Source organism: Etheostoma spectabile, chromosome 20, assembly GCF_008692095.1.
Source record: "Etheostoma spectabile isolate EspeVRDwgs_2016 chromosome 20, UIUC_Espe_1.0, whole genome shotgun sequence".
Classification (NCBI taxonomy): Eukaryota; Metazoa; Chordata; class Actinopteri; order Perciformes; family Percidae; genus Etheostoma; species Etheostoma spectabile.
The window spans coordinates 6,687,858-6,702,516 of record NC_045752.1 but is presented as its reverse complement, the minus strand read 5'-3'; the positions used below and the strand labels follow the sequence as shown (position 1 = coordinate 6,702,516).

The following is a 14,659-nucleotide window of genomic DNA, read 5'->3' as shown; positions in this document are numbered from 1 at the left end:
AAAGAGAGAGAGAGAGAGAGAGAGAGCCTTGATAATATTGCTGTTGCTGTGTTTATTATTGCTGATAGATGTGCAGATTGTTTAATATTAATTGTGCAGTGCTAACACAACCTGAATATGCTAGCAACAAGTACAAGTAAACAGACTAGCCTCTGGAGCCACGTGTTTAGCTATTAAAGGTGTATTACACTGTTTGTTCTGTTATGGATACGTGTGTGCTGTAATAGATGTGGCTTATTCTCAGTTTGTGTTACTGACCAATATGTTACATTTATATTAATTATTACAGAGAAAATACTGATGCTAGATGCTGGTGGCTATCACATTTAGTTTTGGTAAATAATGTTCATAGTAAGTCAGATGCTTATTAATGTGAACCACATCCACTTCACATGTAACATCAAATACAACTTCCCAACTTCCCAACTTCATTCTTACTGGACAACCTGAAAAATGTAATTGATTGTGTTTATGCCTGCCTCTTGGCCAGGACTCCCTTGAAAAAGAGGTTTTTAACCTCAACAGGACTTTCCTGGTTAAATAAAGGTTAAATAAAATAAATAAAAAACCTACAGTGGACCAGTGTTTCAGTAGACATTTTTCAATAGTTTTTACAAGCCTATTGCCTATATTTTTTAACCTAATTGCTAATTGCACCTGTGCTTTACTGTAAGGCATTGAGAGTATATGTTCTAATTTAATCTATTGTGTGTGTGTGTGTGTCTGTGCGTGTATATGTATATATTGTGTTATCACGTTTTTCTCTTTCTCATCACATTAGGGAAATGTATAGGAGTTAAATTAATTGTGAGTATCAGCTGTTATTAACCACTTTTTGTGGTTGATATTTCACTGATGTGACACATTTTCTCACATACAAAAAACGGAAACTAATAAAGGCTAAATCCTAAGCTTCCTTCTAGTTGCACACAGCCTTGTTTGCACTGTCAGGTCTCACATTTAGGCACAGACACAATCTCACCTACCTTGTTGTGAACCTGAGATGTGGGAATAATTACCTGGGAGCATTAATGTGATGTTGTTGTGAGGATGCTTCTGAGCTCCGTGATGCTCTTAATCAAAATCACATAAACAAGCACTTTGGGACTGGCTGAAGATTCCAGTTAGCACAGAAGGAGTGGGGACAATCAGCAAACACCTTCACATACTCACGCTCTTACATAGTGCACACACACACACACACACACATTCTCAGGGAATCTTAATCAGCGGCTGCGCTGAGCGGTAAGTCTTGCATCCGTTATCGATTGTCCGCCCAGGTTTGTTTGTCTTTGGGTGCCTATGGGAATCCCCCTGGAGTCCGGGGAGTCAATGAGAGTGGAACACAGAAAGACCATCAGCCAAGTAGCAGCAATTAGCCTTGAGACACACCTGCATGTCTTCTCAATTCAGCGCTGCAACAACAGACACACAGCAACTGAAGCAGACTAGACTAGAAGCAAGTCTGAGGAGAGCCTTTGCTCATTAAACAACAGCATCAGGCACAGGAGACCAGGAGAAACAAAACATCAGGTTGCCACTTTAAATACACAATAGATAGACATTATTTGTACGTGTGCATGTGTGTGTGTGCGTGTGTGTGCATATGTGTATGAGCCCTTACATGTATACCCTATGTCATGTTTGTTGAAAAACGCTGCGGAAAAATCACAGACAGCAGGATATGACACAGTGTGAAAGAAACAGTGAGTGTGCATGTGTATGTTTATGTGTGTTTTTAAAATCCCTCAACTATTTATTCAAATCGATCTCTAAATGACCCCCACGTATTCCATTTCAGTCAGAAATATGTCACATAACACTCATGATGAGCAAATTAGCTTGCAGATTTTGCCATCGAATCTTGGCTGCTAACCTTTGTTGCCTTACTAAAAGCAGGTGTAGGTCATGCAAGAAACAGGCGGTGTGCCAGCTGTTTGACAATGATGCTATTTTAATTGATGATGCCATAATGACTTGACCTGAATTCAGATTTCTGTTAACATAAGCACAGGTTTCTGTATTTAGATGAGCTGGCAGATGAGTTGCTGTCAATTATTGCAGCTTTGAGAGAAACAGGCTTCCTTTTGGTGCCACTCACACTATGAGTCATTCAGTCACTATAGCCAAACAAAAATCCCTTAGTTCTGCTAAATATGTATCAAGACGACCAACAAGGAATGTAGGAGTGACATATAATGGCATGTAGACAGTGTGGCATGCATCTAAGGAATGTGACATGCATTGAAAGGGTTATATGTTATGGGGATGCAGGATGCAGGCATGAACCAACAAGCACTAAACATAACAAAACATACCACAATGGAATTCCTATCCTGTCATCAGTGCAATCTTGACTACATGGTACAACTAGGCACATTATTGCTCTGAAAAAACATGCATGTTTAAAAAATTTAAAAAAGCATCCACATGGTCAGCGTATTCTAGATTTGTGCAAGTTCTTTCCTAAAATAAGAATCATGAAGACTTGACACTACCCTGTAATTATGTCAGTTTTTGTTTTCTGTGCAGGGCATGGCAGCAATCTTTTTTCTGACATTATGGTTTGTCGTTTCTGACACTGACAGACAACTAAAGATCACTTACAGAGTGCTGCAATTTAAGAAAGGCCCTTAGTTGAATATTTATACATTATGATGTATTAAAATTATTATTTAGGGTGAGACTAAATAGTGTAAACTGCAATCATTGTTTTAATATTCCTACTGTAGGGACCTAGCCAGTTAAATGAAGGTAAAGGAAGAACTCCATGAACCAATTCAGTAAGTACTAGCTCAAATCACTGTAAACACTGACTTTCTAAATAGCAATATCCTGCTTTTTAATCTCTTATATGAAAAGTTTGCTCCACCATAAAATGTTTAATTTGTGCAAACTGTCCACAAGACCAGCTGCTGACATCACAGTATGGACTGTTACAACTTGCAAACAGGACAGGCAGACAAGTTATTCAGTTACAGATTCCAGTCATTTTGTGAAGTGGAATTAGATTTCAACGTCTGTCTGATGTGACAAGAGCAATGCGCATTGCAAAGAGTTATCGTCATGATGTTGAGAAACTGATGTGTGCATGAAATATTCTGAACTTCCTGTGGGATATCCTCAACAACGACAGCTGGTGTCCACCTCACTGCAGGTTGCTGCTAACCTTAGCTCTTAAAATATTCCTGAGCCCCTTTTTGCATTCAGTGTCTAGCTCTTGCAGAAGACGTTAACAAATGTTGACATCTCCTAATGAATTAAATGAACACAATAGCAGCAAAATAAGTCCTGAACTGTATTGTGTTATCCTTGGCAAACAAGTTCTTGATGTTAGTGTTGCTTTTTATTGTCAACTAAAGTAAACTAAACCAAAAAAGCCCCCTCTGTAGTAGAGATGTTCCGATACCTAAAATCCGATACCACATAATAAAGCCCTAAAGAAAATCTAAGTAGTTTATGTATGTTCTATTTCCGTTATGACGAACATAATAAAAAGAAGTTCTACAGCATTCATTGTTTGTGTTTGTGACCTGAGAGTTTAACCTGAGCCAGACCGACAACAAATCATATCACATCCATACAGGGAGAGTAGTATACAGTTGTTAAAACATAATAAGATATATGACATGGTATGGGATCGGTGCTTGGTATTGGCCAATAAGCAAGTTCAGGTGTCAGAATCGGTATTGTGAAGCAAAAAATGGACCATCTCTATTGTGTAGCTGAGTCAAGATGCAATTCATTAGTTTGCAGAGGTGCTACGCCTCTTGCACACAGATTTCAATTTATCTTTGAGAAAAACTTTTACGTTACAACCACTCTCAAAATGTGTTACATTTTTATTAATCATAATCCAAAACTGCGCCACAGGTGCTAAGCATACCTCTGGCCATAACATTTCCAAAAACCAGCCACTATGCTGCACTGTGAACACGAGAAAGAAAGAAAAAAGAGAAAAAGAACAGAATATTCTGACTTTCTTGGAGGTCACAATAAGAGAAGCAGGACTGGAATAGGTAAGCGATAAGTGAGGGAAAGAGGAGTGAGTCACTCTCGCTATCTCCCCAGACAGCTGTTTCCATCTAACAAGCATGCAAGTATGCTCAATTCAAAGCACAAGTAGTAGAGTGCATGGTGTCAATTGAAATGATACCTAACACAAGCTGGATGAGACAATTTTGGGGCTTCAAAGATAGTTCAAAACCAGGGCACAGAGCGTTATGAATTTTATGCGAACCTACCTTGCGCGCACAAACACACACACACACACACACACACACACACACACACACACACGCATGCATGCACGCACACACACACACACAAACACTGAGATGAAAAGAATTTTATTTAGGCACACAGTCGTACCAGTGGTCCCAAATGGTGTGTTGAGGATTAAAAGCAGGAGGGTCTTATTAGAGTGACAAACATTAGCTTTAGTAATTGAAACAGTGATCCTGTCGTCAGTGTTGAGATAGTTTTTTCTTTATCGTTGCTGTTGAAGATGAAGAAAACCCCTGGCAGATGTTCCTGTTAGAAATTGTGGCAGAATTTCCCCAAAGTTTCCACAGTTTTCATTGAATTCCAAGATGCTTAAAAAAGTCACTATATATTTAGCAACATATTTTGAAAATGCCAAACCTTTTTTTTGCAGACATGTACTCTATATACCTGAAGTGACATCATCAAAATCATTACTAAGTTTGTGTTTCTGCAGTTTCTTTGTTAACAAAAGGAGCAACGAATGAATTCAGTTTGCTCTTGTGCTCTCACTGAGAAACTTTAAGCAAGAAAGCAAACAGAACCAATTACTTTCACACATTTTAAACTTGCCAGTTGAATGCTGTCAATATCAGTTGGGTTCTTCAAGGCACTCATACCGTTTTGCCACACACAACCTGAACAGCAGCTTCTGTGAGCCACTTAAAGTGACAATTTGAGTGTTAAGGCAGGCCTCCAAGGCTGCAGTGATTGACAAAAAAGTGAAGAGGGAGTGAAGGAGGGCTGAGCACATTGATGAAGGAGTAGAGGGATATAATATAAGAAGAAGCTGAGGTGGCGGAGGACGAGAGTGTCTGGAACCTGCTCCAGTTTTAAAGGTGAAGCAGCTAAATAAAGCTCAGATTAGGACTCCACTCGCTGTGCTCAGTGTATTTGTGTGTGTGTGTGTGTGTGTGTGTGTGTGTGTGTTCGTGCGCACACCAGCACGGGACCCTCTGCCACTGTGATGGAAGTAGGCCAGAACAGTGGAGAGAAGCAGGAGGAGGAGGGAAACAGCAGGCGATGAACATAACAAGAGTTAAGAGAAAAATGTTTTTCTTATCTCAGTGTAATGTGCGCATGTGTCTGCATATGTGTTGGCCTGTGTGCAGTTAGCGTGCACAGATGCTCTGACAGTGTGGGATATAGGCCTTTCCAATGACCTGGCAATAGTCACAGCTTGCCTGCTACTGGTGTGATCACGTCTGTGTCTTGTCTATTTAGGAGCCACGGCCTCTGCTCTTAGCTTCCAGTGATTACAGCTCAGCAGCCGAGCTTGACAACACACAGACAGGCAGAGGCAGAGTGTAATCAAGTCAGAGAGAGGGAGGTGTAATCAGCATTTCCCCTCCAATCAGCCCCAAAATCACTGTCTCTAATCTGCAGCCAGCCATTGATGGGTTTGATTGATAGGATGGATTTGCTATCTGGCTGTGGGGGTCTGTAGGGAGCAGAACAACAAGCAAGAGCAAGAGACACAGTCAGCTTATCAGCTATCCCTACATTTGTTACCGCTCCCCTCGTTGAGCGAGATTTTTCCTCACGGGCTACAACTGCAGCTCTCCTCTCATTTATCATACAGAAGAATTAAATGTGGACACTTCAAAGTACTTCCACACACAAGGGTCCCCGGGGGCATGTGTTTTCTCCCTGTTTAAAATGGAAGGGGCCTATCCATCACTGGTTGTTTGTGACGGAAACAGAAACTACAGAGAGTGTTTGTGTGTGTTAAGCGTGCCATGTGTGCATGTGCCTATACATGCATTAATTACTCGCATATATCTGTGTGTGTGTGTGTGTCTGTGTGTGTGTGTCTGTGTATGTGTCTGTGTGTGTGTGTGATTTGTACATGTCAGATGCAGGGTGAAGATAAGAGGACAGAATAATGCTTTTTCAGCAAATGAATACCATAACTGTAACATCTATTGCCTGCACAGTTTTGATAAATCTTGCTCCTCTGCTTCACACTGTACTAAGGAATTCTCACAAATGTTCAAACAAATATGCTCATTTTGAATGAGCATGTGATGAATGAGCTCCATTGATGTTGAGCATGAAGCCGAAACAATAGAGACCAAGACAAATGCTCGGCCTGTTTAAGATAACAAGGTGGCTTTCCCAGGCTGTGTGACATTCAGGAGGATCGTTTGAAGAAACGACAAAATCAAGAAAATAAGGATGAGATGTACTTTTGCAGAGAGCATTACATTGTTAACTAAATATAATTGACCAGCAGTTTATTTTATTGTGACTTTGTCTCTTTGTTTTTACAAGTTGATCACCTGTCTCTTAAACAGAGAATGGTGTACAGAAACCACCATGTCCTTAACTAAACAAAATCATACAGTTGTGTGCATTGGATTGACATGGTTATATTATTATGAGGCCCACTTCTTCCACCTTTCCAATCCACAGAAGTTGGAATCCTATACCAAGTCTCTTTGTACTGCATTGATGAATGTCTGTTTTGTGTTGGCAGATGCCATCTATTACAACACACTTTCTATGCATTGTGATTCATAATAGCCTAAACTAGGGAGAGCAGATATCAGCACAGAAGCCGCAGCAAGTTCTTTTATACTTTGTGTTTTTACGCCAAATATCTGCTTAAGAAGACCGTGTGATATGTTCAAAACCTTCAAGAGCACCTAAAATGACCTTGAGATGAGATTATTTTATCAACTACTTAAAATTAAAATATGTACAATTCCATGACAACTATAGGCAAACTGCAACTGCTGAAGAAAATTGTGAACAGTTATTAAAAAGACCTCGAGGTAAGACTCGAGGAAGTTTGTTTAACAAATGATCTCTTGCATCAGATGGTGCCTGCCTCCAACATGACACCCATGACTTCACGTAAACATACACACCGACTTTTTTAAGCCAAGTGGCGTGTGATCTGTACGCATTTTGAGCTATGTATACAGTGGACGTAAACATACATGCCACGTGGCGTGTTATCACCACTTGGCGTGTTATTGCCGCTTGGCGTGTTATCAAGAGAAGAAAGTGACAGTTGAGTTTAGGAAAGGTAACATATCTGCTGCCTCAATCAAAGATCTCAATTTTGCTGAGGCTACTTGATCAACCCAGGCCAGAGATGACTAACTAAAAAAAAAATCATGGAGAGAGCATTTCAACATTTTAAATTCAACAAGTGAACCCGAGTTTGAGGTTGTGTGTCAAGCGCGTTGAGCCAGTAATGCCCACCCTGGGCTAGGGAGAAGCACAGGTCATCAGCAGCAGTAGACAGTGTGCTTTTGGGCCAAGCAGCAGCAGCAGAGGCAGAGAGTGTCTGTCAAGGCTCTGTCCAGCTCCTAATGGGATGTTCTTGTTGTTGCCAGCAGATAACTCTCATCCTGTGTTCTGGACTACAGATCAAAGAGGGCCTGGACTCCACAGAGCTACCATGGCTGCACGGATTGAGAGGACATCGGCAGAGAGTGGAGTAGGAAGGGTATATAGAGGGTAAAATAAGAAAGCATGCAAGCCAACAGGTAAGAAGTAAAGCAAGAAAGAGAGAATGAATGAAAAAAAAAGGAAAAAAGGAAACCAACCTATCCTTGTGGTGAGCGTGCATTGTGTCCCTCTGTTCACCCTCACAGGCAGATTTAAGTCCATTTGTCTATTTTCTATTTCTATTTAGGAAGGTTAGTGAAAAGAAGGGAGCAAAAAAAGAAGAAGATGAAAGCCAACAATAAAAGTCAAGTAGGACAGCGGTGTTTCCTTTAAACCTAACCTGGGGATGCTGAAAAAATGGCTGTGAGCAATAGCACAATGTTGGTGTCTTGGTGAACGCTACTTTGTGAAAGACAAAACAGACAGAAAACATGACTCCAAAATATTTTGGATACTTGGTGGGGAAATAAAGAGATGAACTGAGCCATTGTCACATCCAAAGCGGGCCTAGGTTGTAGTGCAGAGCACACGGTAGAACATTAGCCCTCTCTGCTAAGGGTCAGAAGTGTTGTCAGGGTAAAGCTCTTTGTCAGGTGACGTGGAATCGACCTTTTGAGTTATGAGTGGCAGCCAGCTGTGCAGCTGATGGTCCAGAGATAAGAACATGGTTTGGTGTGATGAATATTAAAAGCCAAATAGCAAGGTGAGAGGAGGGGGAGGCCAGCATTTTTTTTTTTAAAGCTTTACGAACAGGGCCGCACACACATTTACACATAAACACACACAGAACTCCCATCATCCACCTGCAGGGAGAAAGATGTCCCAGTCCCATGGCTCAACCCTTTCACACTTGGCTTTTGACTGAAGGACTGAATCTAAAAGAGAGGATTGTTGAAGAAACTAATGTGCTCTACATGCAGGGCCTAATGAGTGGGATAAAAGCTAGCTTTTGAAATGTCACAGACAATGTAGTGCTACATGATTCTGAGCACACAAACACACACACATAACTGCTACTACTTCTGCAAGATCAATATTTTAGTATATGACTATGATCTTTAAATAATGAGATGAGTAACTAAATGCAAAGCAACACACAGCTCTACTGTAATGACTGAATGTTCTTCGTCCTAATAGCACTGAAATGATTCATGAGAATGAAAATAACCAGGATTAAGGTGTCTGGATTAACTATTAAAAGACAACATTTGCCACAATAATAGACTGTATAAAAGAAGTGGATGTAGCCACCCTGATGTCACCCATTGGTTTGTGGACTAACATTTGACTTTGGCTTTGAGTTTAAGGCACTTACGCATTGGCTTCACTTTTCAGTATTATTATTATTGGAAACTGGAAGGACAATTCAAATGCAGACGAGACGCAACAACAAGAGTCACTTTTTAGCTTGGTGTGAAGTCTTCAAATTATGGGTGGACACAAAAGTGCGCTGAAAAACAGGTGTTTAGAAATGTGATTAGTACTGGAGTAGGGCAAGAAAAGTCACATACACTCGGGATGGGATCTAAATCACTGATCAGTGGGTGCAATATTAACATTAATCAACCTTCTCTAGCAAAATAAATCCCTTCCAAATTAGGTTTACGATACAGTCTTGGTGGTGCCACAGGCCAAGTTTAAGATCAGCGACACAGATGAGTGTAACTAAGTGTTATATTTAATGGTAGCTGGGGAGAATTTAAAGCAATATATTGCTACAGTACTCAAAGTGGTAAACCAGTGTGCCTAACATGCATAAAAAAATAAGAGAAGCAAATTTGCTAACATAACTTGACCTTGCAACACAAGAAAAATCCTTTTACATTGTTTTAATAAATAAATACATTCAACAGTCTGAATCTACCAGTTTGGAGTGTGGAGTCACGGTTGGGGATTCATTACAGCAGGTAGTGGGTGACATTACAATGGATGGGGAGAATATACAAATATATATGGAGATCAAAAGCCTTTCTTCCATTTAATGTTGTTTGCCCGGAAATAAGAAATAGTTGGTGCCCAAAGATGGTGTACACGGATTATGCTTGTTCATTTTGTGTGCGTGTGCAAGAATGCTCCCCTCCATACGCACGCACGCACGCACCCCCACAAATCTACTTTACGTTTGGAAGGAGAAAGTAAGGGGAGCAAAAACAGTGCAGTGAAGCAGATGTAATTACAAAAGGCAATACAAGCCGTGTGTCTCCAAGTCTCTCTGACCCACATGGAGGAAGTAAGTCAGAGCTTATCAGCATGCCACAGAATGGGAAAATCTTCCAGCAGAGGTGGCAAGTGCACCCTGCTCTTTCAGATGTGACACAATGGGAAGATGATGGTGGTGGTGGTGGTGGTGGCTGGGCTCTAAGTGGAGAGAACAGCAAATGAGGAAAAAGTCCATCCTTCATTCATGGTAGTAGGCAATCTATGGTTTGCCCCAGGAGAAGAGATTTAAGGCAGATAAAAAGCAGTAGCAATCGTCATGTCATGCACAGACAGGAAGCATAGTTAGACAATACGGGGAGCCTGAGGGTGAAGAAGTGACTAGATATGGTTGGTGGGAGGACAGAGAGATTTTAGTAAATTAAATGGTACTTGTTGTGACAATCAAAACTTATAAACTATTTATCAATGTTTATCATTAATTTGTAATGCTGTTTACATGCCATGCCGACAAGAAAGCAGCTATTGCCGCTTTTGTTTGCTGCTGTTGGTGCTGACACTGTTGCTGTCACTGGTGTGAAATATGTGGGGAGGTATTGTTTTTTTAGAAAATCCTGTGGAGAGATTTGACAGGCATTGTCAGATGACAAAGTGAGCAGCTAAGAGATGAAGATGGGTATGCTTCTGACAGGTGTATTGGAAACACTGTAGGTGCAATGTGCCTGGTCTTTGTGCTTCTGAGAATACATGCACACATGCATGCACAAAAGTATATGCACACACGCACACTCACTCAAGATAACACTGCCTGTGATGTTTCCTATGGACAAATGATCACTTTAGGATCAAAAGTAGAGAAGGTAGCATTTGAGAAATGTATGTAACATTCTCAGGTCCTACTGACTGAGTATGTCACTCAACGCCGCTCCTCCAGTCTTCTCCAAAGACAGTTCCTGTAACTTCACTTCCCTGTTGCTGCTCACATCATGTTTACGTACAGTAGCTAATACCCTACACACCGGCCACTAGCACAGTACACGCCTACCTGAATCCCCTGATTCAGAATAATGAGCCTTTGCGTTCACTACAATCTGCAAATGACCTACCACCAGTCCTACTGTCATCGCGAGGCAGTATAGCTCAATCTAAACTCTTCTCCTGTATGGTCCTTTGGTGGTGGAAGGACTTGCTGAACTCTTTTCGGTCAGCAGAATCCCTTTTTGCCTTCAAAAATTGATAAAGCCCTAATTCTTAGGAGAGTACTTACCTAGTATGTTCTTTCTTTTTCTCTCTCTATCTCTTGATCCTTCTCCAAATTCTTTTTTTGTTTTCAAATGCACTTACAAGCCTTGTGGTACTTGTGTGAGGTGGAACATGGAACTGAGTGTTGAGGCACTTATTCTAGAAGGCTTCTCCTCAATCTACTGTACTGTGGCTTGGATTGTACAGTACTTCATTTGTATATCACTTTGGAAAAAGCACCGGCCAAATTAATACATGTAATGTCACAACCAGAATCGGGTTCTGATTCTTGGCGTATTATTTTTGTCAGAACTGAAGTGAAAGTAAACATTTCCATAAACTGAATTATCGCATGAATAACAAGGTGTCTTTAACGTTGTTGGGTAAAATATAAATATATATTCCAAAAAAAAGTTGTATTTTGCTGTTTTACATGTGTTTCTACTTGACTAGCATTAGGTACATTTGGGTACATTATTACTACAAGAGGGGACATTGAAGTACTGCATTCATATACAGTACCAAGGTGCAGTAAATGCCTCGTCATGTGAGAATTTGTGTTTGTATTACTACAGTCTAGGGTTATGCATATTGTACACTAGTGATTACACCATTCACTGTGTAATAAGACAAATTAAGCTCAACAGGTCCCAAATTCACTTTCAGCTGGCCCCAAAAACCCTAAAAATAAATGGGACTGAGTACTGAGAAAACAAGCAAACAACATCCTCACAGTGCATTTTGCCTCCAGACAGTCCCTATTACCTGTTCTGATTCACCGGAGGCAATAACCAATATGGCTCTGGAGAAATCGGAAGGATAAGGAAAGGGGGAAAGTCAGTTAAACAGAAAGAATGGAGCTACAAGGGGCCTTTGAATGAAATATGGCTTATATTAGTTCTTTCTGCTCTCCAGACAGGGCCGTCTGTCATGGCCAGGAAGGGGCCAGAGAAAGTGGGCTAAGTGGTCAGGCCATTTCTTGTGCCTTTCCAAGTGGCTGAATAGATATTAGGATTTTACAGGCTATTACACACGATAATTGCACAGCATATTGAATTTCGAGCAATTTTCTCACACAGACTTGCTCCCTCTTTGCTATAAATAAACATTTTACAGTATGTAAAGTATCCATCATATGAGCTATCATTTAGAGGTTGTTTATGACACACAATCAGTATCCATGGCATTTGTGTAAATTCAATAACAGCACTCTACTACAGTAATTGGATGACTTAAACCCAGCTTTAGCTTTTTAGATATTCATCAAAGCCAATTAAATGAGAGGCCAGTTGGGGATGGGGCATAATCCTTGCTTGAATGTTAGAGTGCACATTCAAGAGCAATGTCAGAGGAGAACCCAGTCCACTTTAATATGGCAGCATGACTTGGCTGCAATTCCGCTAAAAAAACATGCAACTTCAGTGAGAGTTTTGTAACAAAGACGCTGATGCAAACTTAGAAAAATTCACTAAAACTTCATAGATAGCTATCCTTTTCTAAACACATTCACAGGAGATTGATAGCCTAGATTCATCACATCTTAGTGTGTGTAGTGTTCGCTATATTTTCCCTCAGCAGCTCAACAACAAGAAAAATGTTATAACTGTTACAACATGAAAACACATCTATTTTCAATTCTGCACAAAAACAGACTAAATGTTCGATATGAGTGCTAATATCAAAAGATAAGGTATAAGCTTCAAATAAATGTTCTAAAATAAAATTGACAAAATGAAACAGTGGTAAATGTGGTAACATTATTACAAAAGAAGAATAAGAATACATGTAGAGCACGTCCTCAGATACATACTTACATACTTTCATTTTAGTAATCTGCAAACGTGCCATCAGATAAATGCAAAGACAGTTTAGTGTTCGCCAGAGACTTGAGTTGTCTGTCAAATACTGTACTATACAACTTTGACATGTATGATCATTTGATCACCATTCTGCACACTGACTCAGCTTAGTCATGATAAAGAGCAGAGGGAGAAGACAGATTATGAAATGCTGATAGAGTACCATCAGCATTACCATTCATCAACTTAATAACCATAATCAGTACCATCCGCAGAGAGAAACAGAGAGGTCTGCGATGAAGAAAATAAAAAAGACTGTGTACAAAAATGTACAAAAGCAGGCAGAGCCGCAATTTTGTTTTAACTGTACAGGCATATACACCGTGTGTGTGTATATTTAAAAACAATTATGAATGATTTCTTTTTTAACTGCAGAACATTGCTGTGATAGGGTATAGTGAAATATCCATTGAGTCTAGTGAAAACTAAACACACAATGGTCCATCAGTTATCAATGCAATACTACTTTTACAGTATTACCATGTATAGTATACATGGATATTTACAAACCTGTGTGCCTGAGTTTATGCTAAAGCTTGAATGCTAACGCTCCACTATGCAGCTACACAAACACACTGATGTCTTGTCAAGTGCTGCCTCCATCAAGTGGCTGTATCTCATCTTGCATAATTTTAATAACTGCTCATCGAGGTCAGCAGACATGCTGACAGATCATCTGAAATACCCAGTCAGCTCACGCCATGTCTCCAGCCAAGTTCCCATTACACATGCTGATCTGTTCATCTTCATTCATTATTAACAGCCAAATGCAGCCGGGGCCATGTAGGCCACTTTATGGAAGTTTAAAATTTAAATACTTCAAAATTCCTGGGTAAATTGGATGATGACCTGACAGCAGAAAGGTGTCGCGTCCTGCACCAAATCTCAGAGAGATTTACAGCTCTTAGCGCTTTAAGGCTTTTTTTCAGTGACTCAGACTCAGACTTGCATGTGTACAGAGCAGTCACTTGTTACCCTAAAACATTTTAAATCTATTTTATCTCAGGATAATTAGTTTAAAAAGAAAAAAGAAACCGTAGCTGTTAATAGGGTTGGTGGTTGTTCATAGGAATATAATTATTGAAAACTGTCTCTGAAAGTGCACAAGCACTCTGTTATGTAATGATGTTTAATAGTCTTTAATTCAACTTATGTTACAGTTTGATAGCTAAATCATGAACAGAAATGAACTCAGATCTGTGCTGTGTAGACAATGGGAAGTAATATTGTTATTCCAAAATACATCTTAAAATCCAGAGTTCCTGTTAGAACAGCTGGGTTTTGCTTTTTTAATTGTCTTCGTAAAAGGTTGTGAAGTGGTCAGCTGAGAAAAAAAAAACTAAACCATGTACTCAGAATAAAAATGTGTGCCCTTTGTTTTATAAACTATTGGCATGGATTCATAATCTGAGCCCTCTGTTTTATAAACTGTTTGCACAGATTCATAAGCCCCTGGTTGGTTTTATCGCAAAGTTAGAAAGACAATCACAAACGACGCACCTTTCCTAACGTAGTAAGGTAAAACCTAATGTAAAACGAGCTACAAACTCATTTTCATCAAAACCGTCCTCCAACCTGGAGAAATCAGTCTCTACGAGCACCCGGCAGTGAGACGGCAGTAAGACGAGTGCTTAGAGACCATCTACAAACTACAACACCAAAAAGAGATCCAACAAAAATTGTATTAATTAAATGATTAAATAAGGTAGTGTCTCCAAACTTACCTCAATTATAAC

The 14,659-nt window shown here is 40.0% G+C and overlaps 1 protein-coding gene and 1 long non-coding RNA gene across 3 annotated transcripts in view; both read right to left on the bottom strand.

Moving 5' to 3' along the window:
• The window catches only part of pacrg (PARK2 co-regulated), a 130,995-nt gene that overhangs the window by 68,103 nt on the left and 48,233 nt on the right, over positions 1-14,659 (bottom strand). The window lies entirely within an intron of this gene.
• Positions 8,676-14,659, bottom strand: part of LOC116670508 (uncharacterized) — a 5,995-nt gene continuing 11 nt past the window's right edge. The window contains exons 1-3 of the long non-coding RNA XR_004327045.1: positions 14,538-14,659; positions 14,424-14,428; positions 8,676-8,687 (exon numbers count right to left, since the gene is read on the bottom strand). The exon at positions 14,538-14,659 is cut by the window's right edge and continues 11 nt beyond it. This is a non-coding gene — a long non-coding RNA (uncharacterized LOC116670508). The remainder of the gene's footprint in view (positions 8,688-14,423; positions 14,429-14,537) is intronic.